Here is a 9,564-nt window from a genome sequence, read left to right as displayed (position 1 = left end):
CTTTGGTCAGTTTGGGTTAGCTGTCCTAGCTGTGCTGTACTCCCAGCTTGTTGTGCACCTGGCCGAGCAGGAGAAGCTCAAAAAGTCCTTGAGTAGTCTGAGCACTACTTGGCAACAACTAAAAACATCAGTGTGTTATCAACATTCTTGTAGTATAAATCCAAAACACAGCACTATGCTAGCTACTATGAAGAAAATTAACTCTATCCCAGCCGAAACCAGGACAGTGCCAATTAAGCTCGAATACAAACAAGAGTCTTAAACAAGCGCTCCCTCTCTCTTTTTTCCACTATGGTTCTGCTAATCTCTCTGACTAAATGGGCAGCCCTTGAAAGTCAGAGTTTAACTCCATCTCCCCACAGCCAACAGCTGGGTTGGTCAGAGGGCTCTCCAGTCTCCTCTGTCAGGAGCGGCCGGTGGCCCGCCAGGTCCCCAGCAGCAGAGGCTGAGATGATGGCTGGTGGTGATGCTGAAGTGCAGGTGAATGTGCTTGGAGAAGGTTCAGCCAGATTTTGCAGTCACAGAAGTCTAAGTTAATTGATTGAGATACAATTAGTTTGATTTTGATTTGTACACATCACCAGCAGTTGAATTTCTTCCATTGTCTTTTGGATAAGACACAAACTTACTTTTTTTTAATTGTTATTAGGTGAGTGTAGGTTTACTGTAGTTGTTTTGTTGTGACAACAGGTTGGATGTTTCTGCATCCTCCTGGCTGCGGGCATAGCCTCTTCGGTTGAGAAGCTAGTTGGAGTGCCGACTCGCTAGCCATACTGATTCAGGTTGGGCACTACCCAGGTTGTGGAAGTCTGGAAATACCTGGTGAATGTTCCCATTCTACGTGCAGAGCAATTCCAGTTCCTTGCCGCTGTGACATAGGTACTTACATGACACCTGTGCTCTGGTATCATACCTAACACTGCCTGCTGTTGTTGCTCTCTTCAAAAAGGTGTATTTCAGTTCATGTAACTTAGCCCTGTTAACAGACTTTCATTAAAATAAATATAGGAGAGAAACTCAGAGTGATTGATACTGCGGAGTGGGAAATCCATGCCCTACAGAGACAAAACAGACTCAAGGAGAATGCAACAATTTCAAAATGAAGGTGGGTTTGTGCACATATGCTCAGCTCCATAGTGGCATAAATCATGCTCATGAAAGAAGGTTGTGGTCAGGGTCCATGCAGGGTCTTCTGTATCATGTAAATCCTGTGCTGATCCATGGAGCAGCCATCTGGAAAGGTAGAGAAATGCTAGATGGGATCAGCACAAGAATTGGGCTGTTGGGCCTGCATTTTGTTATATGACAAAGTCCTATAACTTCTTTTATACCCAGATAGTTCAAAGTGACTGCTCATAAATTATTACTGCCCTCTGTGCACATGAACCTCTATTACTCAGTAGATGTTTCTCTCTCAGGATGCATTTTGTGGGTTTTGTGAACAAAAGTTAAGGTTTTCTGAATCAGATACTTCATTTTCCAGTTTCCTGTGCTGGAGTAGCAAGGATGAGGCCAGCTCTCACCCCTAGAGAGTAAAAGAATGCTGATTCCAATGGTTCATCTGAGGAGGAAATAGTGGTACCACGCTCCAAGTGTGCTTTGAGATATTTGATTGAACACGTAAATACAACAACTTTCAACATTTTCTGACAACTGACTGGGAACCAGTGTAAGAGGCACAAATCTGCTAAATCATGGCACAGATATTTGCAACCATGGATTTCCCAATTCTGTCAAAACGTTTATGCTGCCAACAGAAATATGGCAGATCATGGCAACTGCCGGGTCCATGAAGATCCCCAAAGCATTAACAGTGACCTGCTACTGGTGAAAATCATCTTTGTCATTCAGCATATGAAAAATAAATTTTCTGCCGGGTTGCAGAGGGCTACATGCAAGCCAAATTCTTAGAAGCATCATTATTTGTTTTTGGGTATGAAGTTAATCAAAGCTGCGTGCTATACCTGGTTTGAATCATCAGCCAGGGAACTGAACTGGAAAGAAAGGAGGAGGGTAAAGGTGCTTGTCAGAGATCAGTTTACGTGTGGAAACTGGACTTTGCAGCTTACCTATATTTCTCTTTGGAATTTTAAAGAGCCAGAAATCTGTTACCGTGGCAGGTTTGTCAGCCGTTAAAGATTTCCTGCAATAAAGAAGTGAATTATTCCCCAGCACAAAAGGTATTCTGATCATGACCACTGAATCCGACTCAGCTTTGAGAAAGTTTGGATCTGGATCCTTGCACAGGCACTGACCTCGTTAGCCAGCTCTCTGAGTAACATTCAGGATGCTGCTGCAGTATCTGTTAAAAGAGGATGGTATTAGGAGCTGGTAGTAATTCTGATCCTTGTGGTTGTTTCTCTGTTCTTTGTCCCTGCCCCCAGCATGGCGAAAGTGGTGGGCAATGAATATTGGTGGGTTTTTTGGCTTTTTTTTTTTCCCCCTGCTTATAGAACCTTACTATTCCTATTGACACCTATTCACCAAGAAATTCAGATGATAATGTCCTTAAGATGATTTGGAACTGGGCATTGCAGAAGGGTTTTTTCAACAGAAACTGGCAGAATGGCATCTCTGGCTCCGAGCGGGAGGAGATGCAAATGCTTCCTGCGTGCCTTTGGACAAACCACTTGAGCTCCTTGGCTCTTGGGACTCTCTGCAGGGTGAGGGGAATATTCCACCCAGCAGGCCCCCCATAGGCGCTTGTGGGAACGTCCTGTGCTGGCGTTCTGTGACGGAGCTGTAGTTTTGACTAATACCTTGTTCAGGGAGGCATCAAGCAATATTATCTAGGATTCTTGTTAATGCTTCCATGTGTAACTGTGTACGGAGCTGTAGTTTTGACTAATACCTTGTTCAGACATGGGAGGCATCAAGCAATATTTTCTAGGATTCTTGTTAATGCTCCCATGTGCAACTGTGCGGTCTGACTGTGTCCCTGTTATAGCCAAATACATGAGGTGGACCTGGAGCAGGTGTATTTCAGGTAACAAATAGGTTCAAGTTTACAAAAGTTATCCCAGCAAGATTAGCTGACTGTTTACATCATATAAGCCATAAACATTAAAAAATGTTGGCCCTTTCCGCTTAGAAGTCACAGAAATGACAGCTGAAGGCTAACGCAAGCGATCACTTAGGCATTCTGGCAAAGCCTGGGGATGGATGAATGCTTTGCCTGCCTGATGTAAGTCAGTCTTGGGATTCTTTCGAACTAATGAAAAAAGAGTAGTCTTTTTACTGGTCTGTCTTTTTTCATTATTCTGCTAAAACCCAAAAAGTTAACAAAACTGGTTTGGTTTTGTTTTTTTTCTTTTCCTTTAAATGTTCAGCTCATTAGAGTCGTGGTTTCTGTCATACACTTGGCAACTGTGCAATCATCCTCAACAGCAACCATTCTCAGCATAACTGATTCTTCTATCGCTATGTACCGTAGTAGGACGTCGTTATATTGCTCACACACACACTTATGTCTGTGTGTATATAAATCTATATATAAGCCTGCATACACCTGTGCACATATATACGTCTCGGTAGTTGGTGCTAGCAAAGTTTTAGATAGATGTTCAGTTCCCTCGTGTCTCCATTTATTGTTTTAAGCCAAATGTTTCAGTACTGCTAGAAGCACATATTAGATCACGTGGCTAAAACTTGGAAATACCTATAGTTATTAATGGTTTGTATTAAATATAGCTGTCTCTAGGCTATGTTGACTACATCAATACAGTAAATTAAGCAGGTCCGAGGAGCGCTGCAGAGCACTGGAACATGGTGCAGAAGTGACAGCCTGCCCACCGCTTGCCTTCTACTTTTATTTACATGGTGCAATAAGAGCTGCAGTGGGAAGCAGGGCAACGGGAAGACGGCTGGAGAGTAGGTACGCAAACCAGCTCTCGTCATTTCACCGAAGCACTTGGATGTTTCACAGAATCACAGAATCGCAAGGGTTGGAAGGGACCTCGGGAGATCATCTAGTCCAACCCCCCTGCTAAAGCAGGCTCTCCTAGAGCATTCTACACAGGACTTTGCCGAGGCGGGCCTTGAATATCCCCAGAGAAGGAGACTCCACAGCCTCCCTGGGCAGCCTGTTCCAGTGCTCTGTCACCCTTACAGTAAAGAAGTTTTTCCTCATATTCAACTGAAACCTCTTATGTTTCAGTTTGCACCCATTGCCCCTAGTCCTGTCGCTGGACTCCACTGCAAACAGACTGCTTCCGTCCTCTTGACTTCCACCCTTAAGATATTTGTATGTGTTGATGAGATCCCCTCTCAGTCTCCTCTTCTTCAGGCTGAACAAGCCCAACTCTCTCAGCCTTTCCTCGTAGGGGAGGTGCTCCAGTCCCTTTATCATCCTAGTAGCTCTCCTCTGGACTCTTTCTAGGAGTTCCTCATCTTTCTTGAACTGGGGAGCCCAGAACTAGTCACAGTGCTCCAGGTGGGGTCTCACCAGTTTCCAATAGCATCAGCCTACAGTATTTCAAATCCTCTCTCCACTCACAGACCTGAGAAAATGTATAGCTCTTTATGACCTGCATTCCTCAGGCCATGCAAAAGTTGTCAAGAAAAGTGACCTTTTTCTCATTCTTCTCACCACTGTCTGACCTCCACTTGACATCAATTCCACCTGCAGAAAGTCAGTCTGCAAACAAGCCCTTTCCTGGGCTCCCAGATATTCAGCTCACATTGTTTTCCTTGCATGTTGCTATTAATGGCTGAAACACAGCAGATAATAATGATTTTCAAGAATTTCCCCCTTTCTTGCCAAGTCAGCTGCCTCATCAAAGAACATCTGGCACCAAAAGACAGACTTGACTGTGTTCCATAAAGGGGATGTTTCAGAGATGCCTGAAATGAGATGCAGGATACCTGGGCATCTGATTGCAGGGTAAGGGTTACCACAAGTTTTGAAAATTGATCACTCTAACTTCTTTCTCTACAAAATAATTTGTGGTTTTTTTGTTTTGTTTTTTTTAAATTCAATGAAGAAAGGTTATTACGTTAAGTATAAAATGACCTGCCCCTTTTCTGTACCTCTATACTGGTTTCTTGAAACAGCAGAAGAAAGAGAGAGGAAATGCACAGGGATGCCCTTTCAGCCTGTCTGAAATCTGTTGCAAAGAAATACTTTACATTCCTCCCTGGGTTTTCTGGCACTTTTTTCACGAAAGGAGCAGTTTCTCTTTTTAACGTACCATGGTTTTCTCTTATTCTATCTGATGGTGAATAAGTGACTTGAGGAAGAGAGTATAACTTAATGGCAAAGATGTCTCCATGCTGATTAGAAGCTTTCTCGTGTAGTTTTGCTCTCGGATCAAAAAATTCTCTGCGTGAGAAAAGCACAAGTTTAGCATATGACTGCAACTGACTCTAATGTAATTCTGCCGACATGCATCAAAGCTGAAGTTGTCCCCTTGTATAAAAACTACAATCCCTAGCCTGTTAATTCATATTTGCAGTATAAGCGTGTTATGTATGTAAACGCTTATGCTGTGTAAATGATATACATTTGGTCAAATCATTCAAATCTGAGCATTCCTCTCCCCTTTATGTTTTGGGATTTTTTGTTTGTTTGTTTGCTAGGGGAAAGGGGGAAGAATATTTATTTCCTACATTTATCAAAAAGTGATAAAACCACAGATGTGATCTGGAATTCCTGAAGCTTGTTGCTGTTCAGATGCAGAAAGAAACAATGGCCTCACCCCAAAGAGCTGCCATTGGAAGTAGGAGTCAGGAGCCAAACCTGGATGCGGAAAGATAAGGGTAAATTGAGGGATGGTGCACCTTCAGAGATGGAAATGAGAAGCTCTGTAGGTTGGATTTTGACAAAGGCAACAGCCCAACCTTCTGCGAGATCTGTGATGCTGATTTTACTCATTAAAATTACTCTTCAGACTCTCATAAAGACTGAGTAGCCTTTCTGTTTAATATGACCTTCTCAAGGTGGAGGCCAAATGAGGCCTTCTGGACTCCCAAGAGAGACCAAAGGGAGCCTGTCCTCAAATTCCTACTATTCAGAATGGTGTAGTGTAAATGGTAATATTTACAATATATGTTCAATGTAAAGAAGCTGCATGGTGGTGTTGCACATCCAAGTAGGAGGTAAGAGCTGGGGACACGACTTGCACATTCGACTGTCTCAACGGAGCCATCACTGCTGGATTTAGAGAGTGTGTTAGCTGTACAGGAACTTCTGTGTTACGGACTGAAAAATTTCTACTTCAGGCAGATACCCAGTCAGAAGAACAATTCTGGTTAAATGTTGTCAACCAGACGTTTATAAAGAGAGCCAGCTTCCATGGATGGAGCCCTCTGACTGGCGCCAGGAGACCTGGGCTTCTCTCTCTGGTTCTGTCATGGACACGAAGTAACATCTCGGAAAATCCATACCTGTTGTGTGGTGAGCTTACAAGGTTTCTTTTCCTTCAGATTGATATTTCACAACCTGAGGAGATAACTGGAGGCATAATAAGGTGGGTTTATGTCCCTCACCTGAAGAGTGCCCATTTTAGAAAGTGTTAAAACCACAAGCAGTGCAACTAATTATGGAAAAAAAGCAGAGGCTCCTTGTTTCAAAGCTGCTTCTGTACTAAGCTGGTGTGGTCTTTGAAACATTTGCTAAATTTTAATAAATAAGAGATGCACAAAGGACTAAGGGTTTATCCATGCAGCTACACAGTAGTTGATCTGCTACTTAATAGTCAGGAGATGGATTTCATACTAGTTGGACTCCTGCCCTTGATTACTAATTGCTTACCATTTGCACTCACAGAGTCATTGACCTTTCAATTTGTAATTTATGAGAGAGTCTTACATCTGATAATACTTCAAAATATTTTAGATCTTACTTTTTATCCAGACCAGCTGAATAAATGTTCTAAAAAGTCACTAGGATTTGATAATGCTGAAGTAAACCCAAGCCCGCTATTTTTTTTGTCAGCGTGCTGCTGATTTTTTTTTTTTTTAACTTGAGACATTTTACTTGGTCTTAAAGTTACAAGTAGGAAAGATTTATCTGCCTTGGTCTCTGATGTTGTGAGGTGGGGAGGCTTCCTGTGAAGATTGAGTGCTCCTGGTTGCTGTGAGACCTTTAGAAGGTGACATTGCAGGGGTGATACTTGTATGAATTATTTGATTTAAAAAAAAAAAAAAATTAGTTTTGCTTCATACATCTAACAGGGGTTTGCTACCAGGGCTGATACTGCACAGTGGAAGGTCAGTACCTCTATGCTGTCACGTATTGTTTGGTTCTACATTAGTACAACTGCTTTGCTGTTGTTCATGTGAGCACTTACAAGGTGCTCAGCTGCACTGCTGTCCTGCGAAGAGGGGCTTCAGAGGCACAGCCGGGGCCGAACGAGTGCAGACAGGCCTTCAGCCTCAAGCATTTGGCTCAAAGGCCACCAGTCTTGGCCCTGAGCATCTTCGCTCAGACTGTGAACTCTGAAATGTAAAGGCAGCGCTAGGATTTTCTTCAGACTCCAGGGTCTGAAGTAGCTCCTGGGGACTCCGTGTTTGAGCAGCATCTGTCCAGAGGCCAACAGGGAGCTGACCGCTAGGTTTTAGGGCAGTAAAGATTTAAATTAGTGTAGCGTTCCCTGCACCACTCTATGGTTTTGTCTTAGGAGCTGGTGTAATTTGTGCTCAGAGATACTGCAGGAGAGACATATTCGATCCCCGCAGTGGATTTGTCTGGGTTATGCAGACTGCATCCTGCAATGCAGCTGTGCTTGCTGGGTTGAGGAGAACCTGCAGGCAGTGATGCAGAGAAACACAGCCTTGATAAAGGGAATCTGGGTTTGTGTTTGTGACCGACCAGCTCATCAACACAGGTTGTTCCTCGACACGGAGGACTGTGTTGATTTAACTGCCAAAATGCGTGTGCATGAGAGAAAACTTCCAAGAATATTTTTTCCAGTTATTGTAGAGATAAGAAGTTTTAACATTGTGTTCAAGCTTTAAAAAACCAAACCCAGAACAGCCTTGAAGTGTAATTTCATATTACTGTTATTTTTAAAAAGCCTCAAATCTACAAGGATAACAAGAGTTAATTCAGAAAATATAATATATTTTTCTTCTTGGATTAGAAAATACACATAAACAGCACTTTTCACGACAATGGTTAACATTGCCTGCTTTCCATAAAATTACAGTTCTTTCCTTGGCATGTTTTTCTGGGAACTGGGCTTTAAAGTGGTGCAAAATGAAGCACCCTTAACTTTGAAATTTGCCTTTGCAAGTGAGGGCTTCTCTCTATTCCAGGGGATGATTTTAACCCCATGTGCTTTTTTTTCCTCAGTTCAAATTCCCTTTCCCTAGAAGCTGGTGTCTTCTTTTATAAAACTATCGGCAGAGCTGCTGCATCTTCTGCAAAGATTTGCCACATTACGTTATCTCTTCCAATTCCCTGCATTCAGTTTGTAAAGACTTTGCTAAACTTTGACAATTTGGGCTGTTGTTTCTCTTCTCGAGGGGGTCTGCAGGAGTTGGAGAGAAGCTTCATCAGAAGGGGTTCAAGGAAGCCAGGATTAAACCCCACCTTTTAAAATTTTTTTGATGGAGTTATGACTTGGATGGAAACTTTGTTCTCTAGGTGTGGCTGAGACCAAGATTATGTGAGGAATTGGGTGACAGGGGTGTGAAACTGTGGAAGGCAACAGCCTGCCAAAGGGATTAGGACCAAGTGGAGTGACGAAGGATGGAGACATGGCTGTTGTGAAAATACATGAGTGGCTGAAGCCCTCGGTTACCATGGGGATGTGCAACACCACATTCACCACTGAGGAAATGAATCCTGCCCTCGCAGCGAGGCTTTCGTGCTGTAAATATCAGAATGTGCCGCACCTTTCTGGGTGAGGGAGGGAGAAAAATATGTGATATCTGAGGGAGGGCTTCTTTAGGGAAAAGAGTAAGCAGTCATGTAATGGGAGATGGTGTCAAAATGCATACGCGTGAGCAGGCAGCACTATGGTGGAACAGGCAACTTGAACACTGGCTTTTTGCTAAGTTTTCAGTGTTCAGCTTTGGACCCTTAATGTTCTTCCATGTGGCTTTTTTAATATAATATAATATACATTCAATATAATATACATGTATAACTAAGTATCCTATGTTGGAGCTGAGGCTGCCATGTGATGTTTGGTAGACTTTAAAGCAAATTATCTTACATTTTAGTTGGGTTTTCAGTTAGATTGAACTAGCAAGATTATAAAAAAGGACCTTTTCAGCTTCTTAAAATATATCCCTCAAGATTATTCCAAGTTACCACAAATGGATTGTGTTGGGAATGTGTTCCCGTTCTCAAAGTTCAATCAGTAATCTGTGTAAATTCATTTTAGTCTGTGGGTTTTTTTCGTATATCGGTTGCTGCAAGTTATTCATGCCATAGGACCAGTGCTTGGTTTTGCATTGGTTTTAGTTTCCTTATGGAAAGCTTAAGACTGAAAAATGCGCTATCTTGTTCTCTGTTTCCAAGTTACTTAAGGTTTTGTAATGCTTATTTCTATGCTGTAAAATAAGAGCTTTTTTTTCTTTCCCTGTAAATGCAGAGCTTGACTGCATGTATCCATG

This window comes from Egretta garzetta, unplaced genomic scaffold (assembly GCF_000687185.1).
Source record: "Egretta garzetta isolate BGI_Z169 unplaced genomic scaffold, ASM68718v1 scaffold151, whole genome shotgun sequence".
Lineage (NCBI taxonomy): Eukaryota > Metazoa > Chordata > Aves > Pelecaniformes > Ardeidae > Egretta > Egretta garzetta.
Note: the sequence above shows the minus strand (reverse complement) of the source record.